Source organism: Setaria viridis, chromosome 5 (assembly GCF_005286985.2).
Source record: "Setaria viridis chromosome 5, Setaria_viridis_v4.0, whole genome shotgun sequence".
In the NCBI taxonomy this organism is placed as follows: Eukaryota; Viridiplantae; Streptophyta; class Magnoliopsida; order Poales; family Poaceae; genus Setaria; species Setaria viridis.
The window spans coordinates 30,285,010-30,302,193 of record NC_048267.2 but is presented as its reverse complement, the minus strand read 5'-3'; the positions used below and the strand labels follow the sequence as shown (position 1 = coordinate 30,302,193).

General features: G+C 48.8%; 1 long non-coding RNA gene and 1 pseudogene across 1 annotated transcript; both read right to left on the bottom strand.

The window, feature by feature from the left end:
• Nucleotides 1-302: 302 nt before the first annotated feature.
• LOC117855863 (carbonic anhydrase, chloroplastic-like) lies at nt 303-14,828 on the bottom strand (annotated as a pseudogene).
• Nucleotides 13,219-14,654, bottom strand: LOC140222721 (uncharacterized). The gene is made up of 2 exons (XR_011898173.1): nt 13,340-14,654; nt 13,219-13,256 (listed from the first exon to the last, which is right to left on the bottom strand). It is a non-coding gene; the product is annotated as an uncharacterized lncRNA (long non-coding RNA).
• Nucleotides 14,829-17,184: the final 2,356 nt, after the last annotated feature.

Sequence of the window (17,184 nt, the reverse complement as noted above, 5' to 3'; positions counted from 1 at the left end):
CTTGTTTCATAAATCTTGTTGCAAAGATGTTGGTATTTCGCTTTCGTTTTTAACGTTTCTTGATTCGTATGCAGTGTATGAAGTTGTTTTCAGTGTTCTCTGAACAAATCAACCAAAAAGATACTTTTTTTTAGGACAAATGGCAGGAGATTTATTCAATAAAGCAGGATTGCAACGTTGGCAGCTACATCCTGTGGAAATCAGGGACATAATTGCTAAACCCAAGAGCACGTCGTGGCAAAAGAAAAGTCATCAACATTTAAGAAAGAGTCAGAATTAAAGTTGGGGAACAGCAAGAGAGGTAGCATAAAAAGGTAAACTATTTTCTCTCTTCATGATAATATTAATGAAAAGATCATTATAGCTGATGTCTTTTGACCACAGATCGATCAAATTATGCATCATACATTACAAAAAAAAAACAAATAAATCCTCCACGGTAGAAATTTGCATCGCTTATTACAGTCCACATAGAGCAATACGGTATGGCTGTATAGGGGCGAATTAGTTGTGCTCCACGCAGTCATATATATCGATCGGGAGCATATTTGTAGGTATATGGTGTACTGGCCTGGTTGGCCTCTTAGGGTTCCCATGTCTCGAACTTGCCGGAGACGAAGTCGTAGTGGCCGCCGACCAGCTTGAGGGTCCCCTTCTCCAGCCCTTCCTTGACGAACGGGTAGGTCTTGAGGTTCTCAAGGGACACGTTGACGGCCTCCTGCAAGATGAAGTATTCAGAAATCCAATAAAACACTCCATGAGCAAATCGTTCCGTTCGAGCTACGTAGTCTTCAAGATGAAGATCCAAGAGAAATCTTTCAATTCAAAGCGTACCTTTTCCAAGATGGAGCATTGGTCCTCGAAAGCAGCTGAGGCGTGGTCGGCCTGCACCTTCGCCTTCGCGGGGGCGCCGATCCTGACCCAGTCCTCGACGAAGTGGCTGAACAGGTAATCAAACAACAGAGAGAACATACATGCTCGAGTCAAACAATAACGATGCAATAAGATACACATATAATTCAGTTTCAACGCCATCGTTTTCTGAATCTTCTTTTCAGTCGCTTACAACTTGTCGGCCTCGCCGTCCTGGAGCGAGAGGAGCGCCTTGATCCCGCCGCAGCAGCTGTGGCCGATGACGACGATGACCTCCACCTTGAGGGCGCAGACGGCGTACTCGATGGCGGACCCGACGCCGGCGTACTTGGTCTGCGCACGCAGCAGTCGACAGGCAGTGACACGTCAGCTGTCGAGGCGGCGTCGATGCCCGCCAAGTGGCGGCGACATGTGGCAGAATTAGCAGGCGTGTGTCCGTGCGGAAGCGTACCTTGTCGTAGGGTGGGACCATGCTGGCGATGTTGCGGACAGCGAAGGCCTCGCCGGGCTGCAGGCCCAGGGTCACCGACGGGCACACGCGGGAGTCGGAGCAGGCGAACACCATGTACTGCAGGCCAACCATCAGCGGCAGAGAAGAACATTCAGCGTCGGTAGAGTGTGTACGTGTGCGATACGAAAACAAAGGCTGCTACTTTTGACCTGACGGCCATTGCTCTCAGCCTCTTCCTAGCTCCCACCAAAGGGGCAAACGCGGGTGATAGGAGCTGATTAACAGCAACAGGAGCCTGGCCTTTCGTTCGTGCCTACTTTACTTGCGAGTGAAGACAAGATGGACCGTGGCTAGAAAACGTATGGAATCTTTAGTTCGGGGCGCAACTTGGAGCATTCAACATTTCCAGTCATACAGTTTAGAGTCCACATCAAACTGTGTTCTTTTATACTACTCCTCCCATCACAACATGTCTATTTAATTAAGATTATTTTCGGCTAAGCATTTCTAACTTTTTTTTGGAAACATTTTCTTTATTTAAAAATGTATAAATTAACTAGATAAGATTAAATGTTTCCAAATTCCAAATTATAGGTCCTTTCGGCTTTTCTAGATTCATATATATTATTATGCATCTAGACATGCACAATATCTAGGTGCATAGCAACTATGCACCTAGAAAGCCAAAACGACTTATAATTTGGAACGGGGAGAGGGAGTACTACGTATCTATCTGATATTTTTTTTTATGTTGGTCCATCTATAAGTATATTTAGATGCCATATATGTAGTGTTCTTAATTTCTTACAGCTGGTATAGCTATATACTACTATTTATGAACTTCTTTATTCTAGCATACGTATTAGAGCAGACTTCTATCACTTATTTTTTCTTTCCCATTTTGTCAACTTTGACCCAGACCAAATGCTGTGTGCACACACGCACGCCGGCGTTGTACGCGGATAGGGCCGCTAGATCAACGGACAACGGCAGGGTAGGTGGCAAATGGGGACCCGTGATTCCCGATGTGATACTAGGAGATGGTTGCCAATCCAGATCCCCGCGAGACTTTGCAAAATCTACCGGATTCAGAAACTGGCTACAGCTTCGGAAATTTCTGGCGAGTATAACAAGAACACGCAGGACGGAACATTTCGCTACTCCACAAGGATTATCGGAGGACATGACAGCGCATACCTTGGGGGACTGGTGGGCCTTGAGCGGCTCGAACAGCTCCGGCTTCTTGCTGCCGACAGGAGACAGATCGTCAGAAGGTCAATTCACTCCGCACCGTCACCATGCATGAATCATGGAGCAGAAGGCTTCAGAAAATAGCTAGCGGCTCGGATTACTTACTCGTAGACATCGGCCTTGAACTGCTCGAACCCGGTCTTCAAGCGCTCGACGGCGTCCGCCATGGCCTGCAAGAACCACAGATCATGTCGTGAGCACTACCGTACCATGCGTCCACAACAGGATCGCCTGATGCGGGATTTCTTGAGGAGGAGAGAGAGAGAATCATGCGAATCGTGAGTGACTAGCCTATAAAGGAAAAGAAGATGGTCCGATGCATGGAGGATGGATGGAGGAGGGAGGGGGATTGACCTTTGTGCGGTGGAGGAGAAGGTGGGTGGACCTCTGGTTCTCGAGGATTTGAGAAGACTGTAGAAGAAAGGCTTGGTTCGCTGTAGAGCTGCTGCCCCGTCCATGCCTCCCTGGGGGTCCTTTTATAGGAGGGGGAGGCACGGGAAGCAGCGGCTCACCTTCTTTTCCGGCCTGCTCCCCTCCTCGGGCGGTCGACGGTCGTGCAGCTGGACGGATGGATGCGTGAAACGGCGAACCAGTCCAGACCGGGACGTGTTCTTGTACCGGACAGATGGACAGGTACACACGTACACCACTAACCCACCGAGCTCCCAAAGGTCCAAGCCTTCGCCTTGACCTCCGGCTGATGGGAGCTCCGGGCAGGCGCGGGCGCGCGTGGCGCCGGGGCTGGGGTGCCATCCGGCTGCCGGGAAACGAGTACAAGGAGCATGATGGAGACTCGAGAGAGATGGGGTAATAAACGGCGCGGTGGGCAGGGATCGCGAGTCGCGACGTGTGCCGGTGGCGGAGCCGGCGGGGACGAGCAGAGGGAAAGCGGTAGGCTGGACTGAACAGCAGGCACAGGTAAACTATGTACCCAGGATACGACACTCTAGATTTTTCCTTTTTTTTTCCCGGAATGGTAAGCTTGAAAAAAATTATTAGTACCTTTGTTTGATTTTTCTTAAAAAAAGTGAAGACAAAAGGGAGGAGAAACACCAGATTCGTAGCCCGGTGTCAAATTTCAAATAAAAGGCCTACAAATTAGTTATCAAATTCAGTGAGAGCGTATTGGGTGTTAAATATTGGAATTTCTACCCATCCTCCGCCGCTTCCTTGATTCATCAAAGCCACGCCATCGCCGTGCCCCACAAAGGCCCAGCTTTAGCCCTATGCATCAGAAGCCACGGCGAGGGGCTCATGCTAGGAGGGTGTCGGGATAGATCCGGATTCCTACTAGAATTCTCATATAATCCTACTATGACTCACACCCTATAATCCTATTAGGACTTCTTATAACTCATACCCTGTAATCCTACTAGGACTCCTCATAACCGACTAGTAATCCCGCCTCCTGAAGTATATAAAGGAGGGCAGGGTCCCTAGATCGATAGGCGAATACCTCATAGAACCACAACAGATGACCAAATCCTCCACACCAAACAACACCCAAGCGCAGAGCGCAATATACAACACCCCAAACAGGACGTAGGGTATTACGCTACTCTGGCGGCCTGAACATGTATAAATCTGCGTCTTGTGTCCTCGTTTTTACCTTCGCGTTCCAGGTCCGACGATCCCTCGCCAACCAATCTACTACCTCAGGAAACCCCTTGGTATGTTGCCGGGTATAAAACACCGACATTTGGCGCGCTAGGTAGGGGTGATCGTCGAGATCATCGGGCGAGCTTGAAGGACCTCATCATCAAGATCAATCTACACAACAGGAAGTAAATTGCCGAGTTGGAGTTCCGACCAGACAAATCTACGCCGACACAGAATCGATGCGCTCCGCGTTCTAGTCGAAAACCGAGTCGGTTTCCGCCGTAGGCATGCGGCTCTTCGATCAAGGTAGAGGCAAATCCGATTCGAGTTGAGAGATTAGGCAGATCGAGGGACCCACGTCATAATTCCCCAAATGACAAAGATCTGTTACAATCACGCGCAGAGTGAGGCAAATAATCAGCTCCGAGTACTCTCCGTGAAAAGCAACTTTGAGGGATTTGTGCTACACGCACATGAAAGGCTACCACAAGATCTCAAAATCATAACCTAACGTACATAGAAGACGTACGCGAGCACCGCTACCCCGACATCCGGCCGCATCAAGTCGCCGACGACTACTTCGACTACTTGTCTCGACTAGAAAACTAGTCGAGGACGGTCTACTTCAACTACTCATCTCAACTACAAAACTAGTCGAGGGCGGGTTCCACGCGATCAACAACTAGTCGGAATCGACTCCGACTAGTTGGCTTCATCAACAATCGACATGGCTTTGTTGACAATCGTCCACAAATCAAGCTAAGTCACTTTTTTAATTATTTCATATAACTTTTCTGGATTGTTTTCCGCATGCAGGGCAACGTGCTGAGTACTTTTTTGCGTACGACTCTTGACGGAAATTACCCTCCAGAGCTACACTTGCCAATTATTCCTGGGGCATGTTGCCCGACAGCTATGGGCTTGGTACACCGAATTATGTAGGCTACCGCCACGGGTTTGGTGCACCGAGTTCCGAAAGCTTCACCACAGGCTTGGTACACTGAATTAGGAGGTTCTGCCACGAAGTTTGGTGCACTAAGTGCTGGAGGCTCACAACGGCTACACCCTAGTGAGGCACAAATTCTATATGCGGCAAACACGCGCTCTCCTCGCCAAAAAGGTAGAAAAGTCTCAATGACTACTTTACGCGCAATCATGCAATTTTTTTATTGCAATACCGACTACTTATTTTAAATGTCTTGTCTTAGCGGTTGTTAATCTTCTCGAGCAGAACACGCCTTAATTCGTGAAAATCTCGAATCTTTTGTCATGCCTAAACGCTAGGACACGTACACGGACAAAGATTTCAAACGCGTAGCAGCAGTGCCAATACACGTACAGGAGACAAAGATCTCACACGCAGTGGCAATAGTTAAATAGGGACTGAGAGCCTAAACGTAATAGAATAGCTACTCGGGAAAAATATGGCCGAAACAAGAACATGACACACAACATTTACATTATATTCATCACTGAATAAATTTCAGTAGTTCCAAATTCTACAATATGCTACATAATGTATGCATCTCTTTTTGCAGGTCAAACTTCGACGACGACTCTCTAGGACGTTCACCGTACCTCCAATGGTTCCCAGGCTTGGGGGCTAAGCACCAATTACTACTCGAAATATCTTCAATGGCTCAACTAGTTTCCAAGCTCGGAGCCTAAGCGCCAAATAACTAATCGACGTGGCTCCTATGGCTTACTTGGCACATAAGCTTGGGGGCTGGACACCAAATGACTACTCGAAAGACGACTTGCGTGAAGACTAAAGACCCTTGAATTAATTATTTAATCATTTCAAGGCTCGGGGGCTGATAAGCTACACCTAACAGTTGATTTTTCAAGATGAAAGAAGAAGATTTAAGATTTTATTAACCTTCAGCCTACTTTTTCGATTTAACCTAAGGCTCAGGGGCTACTTCATATGGAGTGCAACTTTCGCCGCCCTACATGTCACAATGAAGATTATAAAATCAAGTCGATCAAGGGCTTGAGCAACCCATAGACTCATGACAGTTTTGAGGAACTTTGAAGATTTAACCAGATAAAGTACTTGAGGAGCACTAAAACTACTCAGCGAGGATCTGAAAAGTACTCGAAGACTACTGCATTTGACTATGAAGCGCTCGGGAGCTTGTCGAGGATAAATCCCCAGTACCCGCAAGGAAGGAAGAAGACGGACTCCTATTAGGATTCCCCTATAATCCTACTAAGACTCATACGCTGTAATCCTACTAGGACTCTTCCTTATAACCGACTAGTAATCCCCCCTGGATTATATAAAGGAGGGTAGGGGTTCCTAGATCGGTAGGCGAAGAGCTCATAGAACCACAACAGAGGACAAAATCCTCAACACCAAACAATACTCAAACGTAGGGCGCAATATACAACACCCCAAATAGAACGTAGGGTATTACACTACTTTGGCGGCCAAACCTGTATAAATCGGTGTGTTGTGTCCTCACTTTTACGTTCGAGTTTCAGATCCGACGATCCCCTACCAACCAATCTACTACCTCAGGATACCCCTCGGTAACTTGCTGAAAAAAAAAAAGACCCCTGTTGAGCAGGCCTCTAGGCTGGAGAGTCCGGCCGCGCAGCGCTCTCAGCATGCAGGCAGTCAGGAGGCATGCGCACGAAGATGAATCCTCTTTCGTCTATTCGCCGCCGCAATCGAGGAGACGAGGGGGCCGGGTGGCGGCCGTTCTGCGTGACTGTGTCACAATCACAGCTCACAACGAATCTGCTATCCCCGACAGCCCGACCCCTTGAGGCCCAATCTGCAAGCCCTACGCGGCTCAGGCGTCAGCGATCAACACATCAATCTCATCCTCGACTCAACGCCGGCAACATCAAGTACATCTGACGCCGAATTGTCGTCCATCATCGCGCGTGAATTATTGACTTATTTGTTAATTCATTAATCATTCATTTAGTATGTTAGATCTTTAGTTTTAGACATTGAAATCCAGTAACAATTATTTACTTTCATGTATAGCATTGATCTTGATATTGTTCTTAATGATTTTGCATTAAGAAATGTCTGAAGAAGTTTTTTTGAAGTAATGAAGCAGCTTAGTTATTATTTAGGATCATTTTTTTTAGGGAACGGCAGGAGAGGCCCCTATTCATATTTTTGTATATACATGTGAAAAAGAATGTATGTACAGTGGTTAAGGCTTTTAGCCTTAAAAGGAAAGGAGGAGGGGGAAAACTATGGCATTATTCTAGTTTACCGTTCCTTTACATTGTAATATTGACTTTCTTCTTCAAGACGTGCATTTTCCAGCATAAAGTGTAGTCATAATGATACTCCCTCTACCGAGGAATATATAATATCTTGAGTTAAGCTACTAATGCATACAAAATTATTCTTGTTATCACATAAAAATACTGCATCAGCAACCAGGAAGGGGACAGACAAAGAAGCCAACATGAAGGGGTAGTAAAAGGTAAACTCTTGACGAAAATATTATGAAATTATACATAGCCATGGTAGTAAAACGGCTTATACATAGCTGATGTCTTTTGACCACAAGGCGGCCAAATTACGCATCATATAGTACATAGAAGTCGTAAAGCGGTAGAAAATGCTATATCTTATTACATTCACATCGGCCGATCTGATATATATGTAGCGGCCGAAAATAGGTAGTAAGTACTCATGCATTCACATCGATTGGATGCATTATTTCGGTATGTATGTATGATGAATAAACCGGGTGGCTTATTTCTCCCACACGGAGAACACCCCGTTGACGAAGTCGTAGTGGCCGCCGACCAGCTTGAGTGTCCCGTTGGCCACACCTTCCTTCACCCAGGGGTAGGTCAGGAGGTTGTAGAGGGACACGTTGACGGCCTCCTGCAAAAATATTCAGAAATGCAGGATCCTTTCATGAGCAAACCAATTCGATATTCATGCAGACCAGGCAGTACACACGTGTAGATGCAATTGGCACTGCAAACACTGCTACTGTATGGGAAAGTAAGATCGCCATGGTAATTGAGTAGCTCAAACATACCTTCTCCAAGAGGGTGCACTGGTCATCGAACGGAACCGAGGCATGGTTGGTCAGCACCTTCTTCTTGGCGAGGAAGCCGATCCTGACCCAGTCCTCGACGAAGTGGCTGATTAAAGAGATAGTACTCGAGTCAGAAACACCAAGCTGCAGGATAGGTTCCTCGATCCAAAGCTGTAACTTAATTCCACCGTTACTTACAAGTTGTCAGGTGCGCCGTCCTTCATGGAGAGGAGCGCCTTGATGCCACCGCAGCGGCTGTGGCCGATGACGGTGAGGACCTCCACCTTGAGGGCGCAGACGGCGTACTCGATGGCGGACCCAATGCCGGTGTACTTGGTCTGCGCACGCAGCAGTCGACAGGCAAAGACACACCAGTGGTCATGGCCGGCCAAACAAAAGAAAAAACACAGATGTCCATGCGTCAGTCAGTCAGACAGTGTTTACCTTGTCGTAAGGTGGGACCATGGCGGCGATGTTGCGGACGGTGAAGGCCTCGCCGGGCTGCAGGCCCAGGGTCACCGACGGGCAGCAACGGGAGTCGGAGCAGGCAAACACCATGTACTGCAGCATAGCGTTGACAAAAGGGGGAAATCAGCATCATTAACAAAAGAGAAGAAAAATCAAGCATCAGGTTAACGAAAAGAGCACGCTTAATCAGTCTTATCGCTAATGGACATCTCACGCCCCCCACGGCTCTTATCGATAAGCAGGTAGGCAGATCGGCGCTGATCGGTGGAGTACACGATTCTGGTGGCTCTGCTGGATTGCATGCTGGTACCACTGCGCTCGAAAAAGGCTACCGCTTTTGACCTGGCTGTCTCTGTTTTTGAAAAATTTCCTGGTTGTCTCTGTTCCGAGCCACTTTTTACCAGGGGGGCAGGATGGACAAAAGCCAAGCAGGAAGGTTCCCTGCTACTACTCGAAACGAGGATATTCTACGCCGACTTTCATGTGGCTCCCGGGGCGATCAACGGGCCAGAAACAAAACGTGATCCCATTCCCGGCGAGGAAGCCGCAAGCGTAAAGCAAGAATATTTCCGGGCAAGTTGACACGCAAAAGGCGAGCCTGCATGCATGAACCGAGAACAATTTGCATGCAAAAGGCCGGATCAAAACTGCCAAATCCACACTGCAGATTGAGCTTGGTGACAAGAGCAGCCACAATGGATGGACGGACACGATGTCCATGGATGATTAGGAAAAGGAACCTCGTTCCTATTTGGATTAGCTCACACTTGGGAGGCCAGGGTTTGGAAAGGGGGCAAGGGGCATGGCGTGATGCAATCATCTTCTGCTCTTTATACACTTTGAGACGTGTCTAGTATAGCATATATTTCAAGGATCAGCATGGCCAGTGAGATATGGATGCGAATACACAAATGTTCTGAAGGCTAAAGCAACATGCACTGGCCAATGTTTATGCCCCTAACTTTTCGCAATGGCTGGGAATAGAGGACACGCTCAAACCAACTACTCTTCTACATGCTGATGAAGAACGAATTCTATGAGGTGAGGAACCAGTGCGCCACAGCCACAGGACAGGTTGCTAGCTGCCAGGTAGGGCCTGTGCTCAATCATGGCTGGACCACACGTTTAGCCATGGAATGATGGGATCCTGGACCTATCACCTGTCTATGTGGGCATGGCTCACCTTGCATTTCCATTCTATTCATAGCCATGGAAACTTGGAGCTCACGTCACTTTTTAGTGTATGATTTGTGCAGCGTCAAAAAGAACTTTCAAAACGATGAGACATCTGAAATGCCTACTCACCACCACCATATAGTGTAATGATGGACTAGAGCACTATACTCCCCCCCCCCCCCCCCCCCCCCCCCCCCCCCCCAAAAAAAAAAAAAAAACGATGCAGGAGACCTTGACAAAATTCAACTAGTCTGAACTTTGAATTCAACACGGCTAGTTGCTAGTTCTTAGTTTCCCACAGACCGATTAAGACGCCAACCACTTTTTTTTGCAAATAAAATTACTAGACTACTTGGGCCTGGAACCAGCTAACTACAGCATGCATGGAGTAATTAGGCGCATGGGATCGATGCCAGCCAAGAACCCCCATAAAGAAAACAATAAAACTCTGTACTTGCGAGATTCTGGCAGCAGGTTTATACTAGGAACGAGAAGGAAATAAGACTATACTATATCCATCATCACCCACCACCAGTCCAGAAAGTGAGCCTATACAGGGACGGCGACATCTCTCTCAATAATTTACAAGGCCAACGCCCAAATCACCAACATGGCCTGCACATGGGGATGCACTCGCCGTGCGCATGTTTTAGTGCCTGGGTGGTTGCTATCCACTACAATCTCTCTCTGCACAGTTGAAAAGGCTGTGCCCCGTGGAGCAGGCTCGTCCAACAAGAACAGTTTCAGTTTCTCCAACCTGATCACGGGCCACTGGCCGCTAATGGAGACAAGCTGTCCCCGTCAGTGTTAAGTCATGCAATTAGGACAAGCCGTTTCCGCTTGTCTACCACGACTCTGACCTCGGCAAATGAAACAGTAACGGATGGCAGCAGGGTTGCCTGGGAGATGCAAACGAGAATGTAATGCAGGGATCCTGATGGTGAGCTAGTACCAGCGACACTGTTCAGAGCTTGCTTCTAACTGGACGCCTGGGCAACCAGGACGTACTAGGTACTACCAAATCTGTGGGCCAGCCAACCAGGCGTTGCCCGGACCCCACGGGAACCCAAGTTACTGAACGCGGTTTGGCTAAATTAAGCTTTCCATGATTTCTGACGAGGATTCCAGCCGGCCGGAGCCGCTCCAGACAAAAATCTTAGCAGTCTACAAGGGTGATGAGATAGGGCGGAGAAGGAAGCACATACCCTGGGTGCCTGGCCCTCCTTGAGCGGCTCGAACAGCTCCGGCTTCTTGCTGCGAGGAGGAAATTCCACGGGGGGCAAAGCAGGGTCGTCAGTGGGAGGTCCCAAAATTCTCGAAGCAAATCAAGCGCCATGAAACTGAAATCGAACGCGGGGCAATTGATGGTGACTTACTCATAGACATCGGTCTTGAACTTGTCAAACCCGCTCTTCAAGCGCTCGACGGCGTCCATGCCCTGCAACCAAAGATCAGACACAAATCGTCAGTTAGCCATCCCCACCAAGGCACTACCCTGTATGCTGGTGATGCAGTTCGAGAGAGAGAGAGAGAGAGGGAGAGAGGGAGAGGGACAGGGACAAGAAGAAATTTTCTGGCCTCCTTGCGCACAGACCACAAGGGAGCATGCGCAAAGGTGATCTAAAATGGGGATAGGGATGCAGCCATGCAGGGATCTGCTTTGCAGCAGCACAAAGGGGGTGAAGAAAAGGGCAGCTGCAGCCGCTGTGCTACTGAGCGATGGGGGCAAGAGAGGAAAAAGAAGAGTGACGGATGGATGGGGATTACTGCAGGAGGAAGGACGGAGAAGGGAGGAGGGGAACGGACCTTCTTGGAAGGAGGAGGTGGAGGTTGGGTGGGCTTCTGGTTCTGGAGGAGTGACGAGGCGGGGGAATTTATGGACTGCTTCGCTGCGGAGACCCCCTCCTTCTTTTTAGGGAGGCAAAGGCACCCGCTCATCTTCTCCTCTTCCTATGGCCGGCCGGCTTGGATGCTACTACTCCTCGCCTCTCTCTCGTCTGACTTTTTGATGAGCTTCTCGTTCGTCGGCTTACTAGCAACATGACACGTGCAATAATAGCGTGAGCGAGAGCGTGCAGGAGAAAAATCAGCAGTAGTAATGGTAATGGGGGAGTGAGTGCGGCTTCTGTGGACGGAACGGCAACAGCCTTATCCCCTTTTTGTCGTTGAATTAATTCTTAGGCGCCCGTGATCTGTATGTGACGCGGACGCGTGTGCTCAACTCTGCTTTTGAGTTGAGCCGATGAAATCAGGTGCTCTAGAAGAAAAAATGTTTATTGGTGTACGAAAAAGGTCAGGCAACCCCAAGAGTCATTCGGACTGAAAAGTTCGGCCAGGAGCTCAAGAGGTAAACGGGCACTCGTCATCTGCTGAGGCCAAGGCTGGAGGGACCAGTTGACCATATGCTACTGGGCAGATGACGCTCTGCGATGGGAGGCACAGCTGCGGGTACGGAGAGCGAAAGCACAAGTGGCGCCGGCCACGGCCAGGTTGCTGGCTGCGGGAACCTTTCCTTTTTGCTGCCTCCCCCACACCCCGATCGAGAAAACGTTTCCCCAGGGGTTGTTTCCCACAACCAAGGAATCTCGATGCCCACTCACCCAGATCTGCCAGACTGCCATCTGCCTGCCTACGGGGCTGCTACTCTACTTCCCCATGGGGTAATCACTCTCAGAGAAGAGGTCGTTTTAGCTCGTCGCATCGCCGGACGACGGGGCACCAATGGCACGGCCTTGGGGACCGAATCTTCCTTATCGGCTCGCCTAAATTACTCCCTTCACCAGTGCCAACCGCCCGGACCACGGACCAGCTCCTAAATTATTGGAGACTGATCTTGCAGTCGAGCTCAGCTCATCGAGACCTTGTCCCCCTGATGCGCCCTCCTAATCCGGTATGTTAGGCTGCCGTGCTTACTCATCGATCATCATGACGGTCTACTAATGAGGAACCACTAGCACTAATCGTGAACTTTTAAATATACTCCACATGCAACGGTTGCTTGCTCAACCATCGAAGGGATGAGGTTCCCTTTGGGGCTAGCTATTCTACTATTTCCTTTTCGCGTGTATCTAGTGCATATCTAATGGCAGCCGCTATAGCCTACGACAGGTTTGGACTGCATGCACCACCCGAGTCATGGTGCGATCGGTGTCAAGCCGTGCGCCTCGCATCAGCGTGATGAGGTGAAGGCAACGAAAATCTGGGCTCCTCCTACTGCCTAGCGCTAACAAACTTGGTTACTACTAGTACTAAGTACTGCCAGTTTACCACAGAGAACTGTAACCTTTTTTTTTCCACCGGTTCAATACGTAGCAAAGTTCTTTCCCCCCTCCCAGATACTGATGAAAAGGAAGATTTTTTTTTTCTTTTGTGAAGTTGCAAGGAATCTCTTGGTGGGTAGTTCGTTGCTCTGTCTGCAAAAAACTCAACAGTGAGCAAAAGCAACGCGGGAAATCATGGGCGTTACTAAAGAGAAAAAGCTAACGTTGACGCGCACTATAAAGCTTAAATTGATAGATGGTCGGTTATTGGATTTCTTGATGCGTGATGGTTCAAAACGGAACTGAAAAGCCAAAAGACGGATGGGGGCTAGCTCTCCACATCTTCTGTTTAACTGTTTTGTGTGGAGTTGCTATCATCATGCAACGAGTCCACTGACGACCCTACTCCCCACCTTATCGCTTTGTTTAGGGAAAAGGCCACCCATTACACGCCTAAGCAAGTGTACTTGCATCTTTCTTCCCTGAAACTTGAGACTTTTGGGGAATTATATATATTCTTTCCAAAGCATCTATCTAGCTGTGGCCTTTAAACTAGCACCATCATTGGCCACCTCTTTGGAAACCCCCTCCCTTCCCGACTATTCTATTGCGGGGTGCAGTGGTTGACATGCATGTTGATGTTGCTACTGGTGGACGGGGAAATGATTAGATTAGCAGGAGAAAAAGTATGACCTGGTATATACTACTATGCAATGATTGGTTGAAATGAAATTTTATGTGTAAGGGGCATGCACATATCTAGATTCAAACTTTACAACCTTTAACTAGCAATTTAACTACCAATTTTTTATTTTTATAATATAAAATTTATATGGTTGGATGCGTAATTAAATAAACTTTACAATGATCATAAGTTTATAACCATAAATAATATGATATAAGATAAATGAATGGTCAAAGTGTAATTTGGAAGACTGTGCTAAGTTATGTCATGCCTTATAAATAGAAACGGAGGGGTAGAACATGAGGTTATGGGTTATGGCGTGCCGCATTTGCAGACTGGGCCTTGTTATTGGCTCTTGGTACAACGGAACAGTGCGGCGCCTCCATGCTCTTAGGAAAAGACACGAACGTTTATTTTTTAAGGAAAAAATCTATTGTTATTGAGGGCAATGGCACACGTATGTTTCTGTAGCAGGAAAAGTGTGGTTTGAGCTTGAAGAATTAACCAAAGGTGGCAATGCAAGGTGCATCATTAGTTGACCGTGTGGTCCGTTTTGCACACTCGCGTGGCACTTGGATTCTGTTTCGTTTCAGAAAGTCCTGGTCTGTACGCTACCAACCTCCGAGATTGTGGGAAGGGACAAGGGAGGCTTTTGCTTTTTGCAGTAGTGCATTTCGTGAAGAGCCGTGTGACGTGCCGATAATAGCAAGGACATGGACACGTGCCAACTTGTTAGTTACACAGCTCAGGCTCATGGTCACTGAAAAGAGAAAGTGGATAGACATGCATGCATGTACAATGTGGTCGGTGCAGTGCGGTACAGTAGTGAGCCCATGCCCATGCATTATTGATCGATGCATGCACGTACGTACCACGACGGCGGTGGCGGCGGCGAAGACGGGCGCGTTCCTGATGAGCCTGGGGCGTGCGGAGGCGGAGGACGGCTTGGGGGTGCCGAGGCTTGCGACGATGCTCAACCCAGCGAAGCAAGTAGACATTCGTCTGTGAGAGTGCCCCTTGCTCCGTGCCGCCTCCTTATACGCGCGCTCTCGAGAAATAGATGCGCCGCGCCCGCGTGCCGACAGGTGCGCGGCGCCGGCGTACGTGTGCGGCTCGCCTGGGCCGGTGGATCCGGGCCACTCGGCGCCTCATCCGCCAGTGCGCCACTCGCTTCGCTCGGCGGCGGGGACGGTGGGATGGGATAGGGCTCGGGATAACGCGCCGGGGCACCGTGTGGCCGGCGGCCGCGCGCCGTGTGCACACCAGCGCCCTGGACCACACGGGGGATGTCGGGAGCGCGCGCGGCCAGGCGGGGCTTAACGGAAACGAAAACGAAAGGCGCGGCGTCGAGGAGAAACGCTGGGTGGCTGACTCGCGGTTGTGGTGATCTCTGTATGTCTGTATCTGTTGTGGTGGATCACTGTATGTCTGTATCTATTGGATACTTGGATGTGCATGTGAATGGTGAGGCTGCTGACTGCGGCGAGGGGGGGCGTTGGGTCGGCTTGGGCTGCAGGTGGCACAGCCGCAGAGCGCCAAGCGTGTGATGGGGGTTTATTTTCTTGGCGCCGGTGAAATATATCTATCGGAGTTCAGGTCTCTGACGGCGCAGGTGTGGTGTGGCTGTGCCGTTGATTAATCACCGGGACGGATGGTTGGGTGGTGGTTAGGTGGTGTCGAGGGGGTGATTGAACGCGTGATCTTGGTTCGAGAGGCAGCAACGTGCTGGAGGTTGAGACACGTCGGCGAAGCGCTGCTTGCCTGGTGCAGAATTCGTAAGTTTTTATCTCTGTTTTTTTTGGGAAAAAAAACGAGCAGGGTCTACACCAGTACTCATCCAGAGATAGCTCTCACGGTTTGTTCCTAGCTCTTGGCTTCATCCTGTGTTGAGCATTTGAGCTAAGAGCCAGGGTAACGGAGGTTGGCTTAGTGTTGTTGCTTAACTTGGTTGGGGTCGTGCGTGGTACAAAAGGTACAAAACCCGCTGGATGGAGAAGGCATATCAGCATTCGGCCCATCACCAGGTTGAGCGTGGCTCTTGAACTCACACGGGCCATTTTTGTTCCATTGTTTTCGGCGAGCTGGCCCGTGCTGGATTTGGGCCCAGGCTCCCATGCGCCCCGCTGTACAGCAGCAAGACGCCTGGTAACTTTGCTAGAGAGATCAGCACAACAATTGCGTATTGCCTGCCTTAGGGTTGAGAACTCTCTTTCGTCAGAACAGCATTTGAGGGAGTTCCATGTACAGTTCACTTTTGGGAACTTCGACCGAGTGGACATTATCTTGAGGCTCCATCGAGGTGTTCTTTACTTCTTTTGGCCCTGTCGCTCTGAAAGATTGAGAATGTTGCATCGCAGTTGCAGTTGCAGCCAGACCTTCGCATCTGCATCCGTAGTCGCACTCAGGGCATCCGTAGCGGTGGCCGGGGATGACTGTCGTGAAAGACTGGCACTCTGGCTGTAGCACCAACTTGCAGGTTCCAATTCTGGGCACGCCAAGATGCGGTTGAATGCCATATACACACTCTCTTACTACAGCTACGGGAGAGAAAAAGAAGTGAACGCCATATATAGTAGAAATGAAGTGTAAATTTACCTTTCTCCATACCCACCGTATTCTCTATTCCCCCGTTAGTCGCAGGGACTCCAAGCCGAAGTTTTGCGGTTGCACGGCTGCTCCATGCCGCCGCGCGGTCGATCCTGTTCCGATGAACGCAGCTTGCCACGCCCACGCGAGCCATACCATGCCAGTGACCTAGCAAGGAGCTGAAGAGCTCCAGCTTGAGAACTTGCGTACGGGCCATTACTTATGCTGCCTGGCGCACGGAAGGGAACGGCGTACATGTACGTGGAAGGTTGACACTTGAGCATTGACAAGCTAACAGGATGTGCTCATTTTGGCGACACCATAGACACATGGTGAGCTTGGTGTCCAGGTCGAGACAGAGCATGACTAGGACAACAAGCCCAGGAGACAAGGCAAACGCTACAACAATGACAAATTCCTCTCTTGATATTTTTTGTTCTCCGCATCTTCCCATAACAATTTCTCATGATAACTTTTAGGAGATATTTTTTCGAGAACTTATCAGAAGGACTGTTTTAGGACGACTTCTTAAGAAAGTTTATAACATAACTTTTCATGAAAATTTCTTCAAAAGTTCCATAGAAATCTTCCTCGTGCAAGTTTGTAAAACAAACTTCTTCAAACAAGTTTGCCAACATAATTCTTCAAACAAGTTTGTTGAAAAACTTATTTAAATAAGTTTCTTAAAGAACTTATGGTTCATTTGTTTTTAATGAGGCCCTTTAAATTTTAGAATGAGAACATGTTAAATATATATTCTAATATGTGGTATATGAATTAACTTAGTTGGCCCACCTCATCTCCCTATCC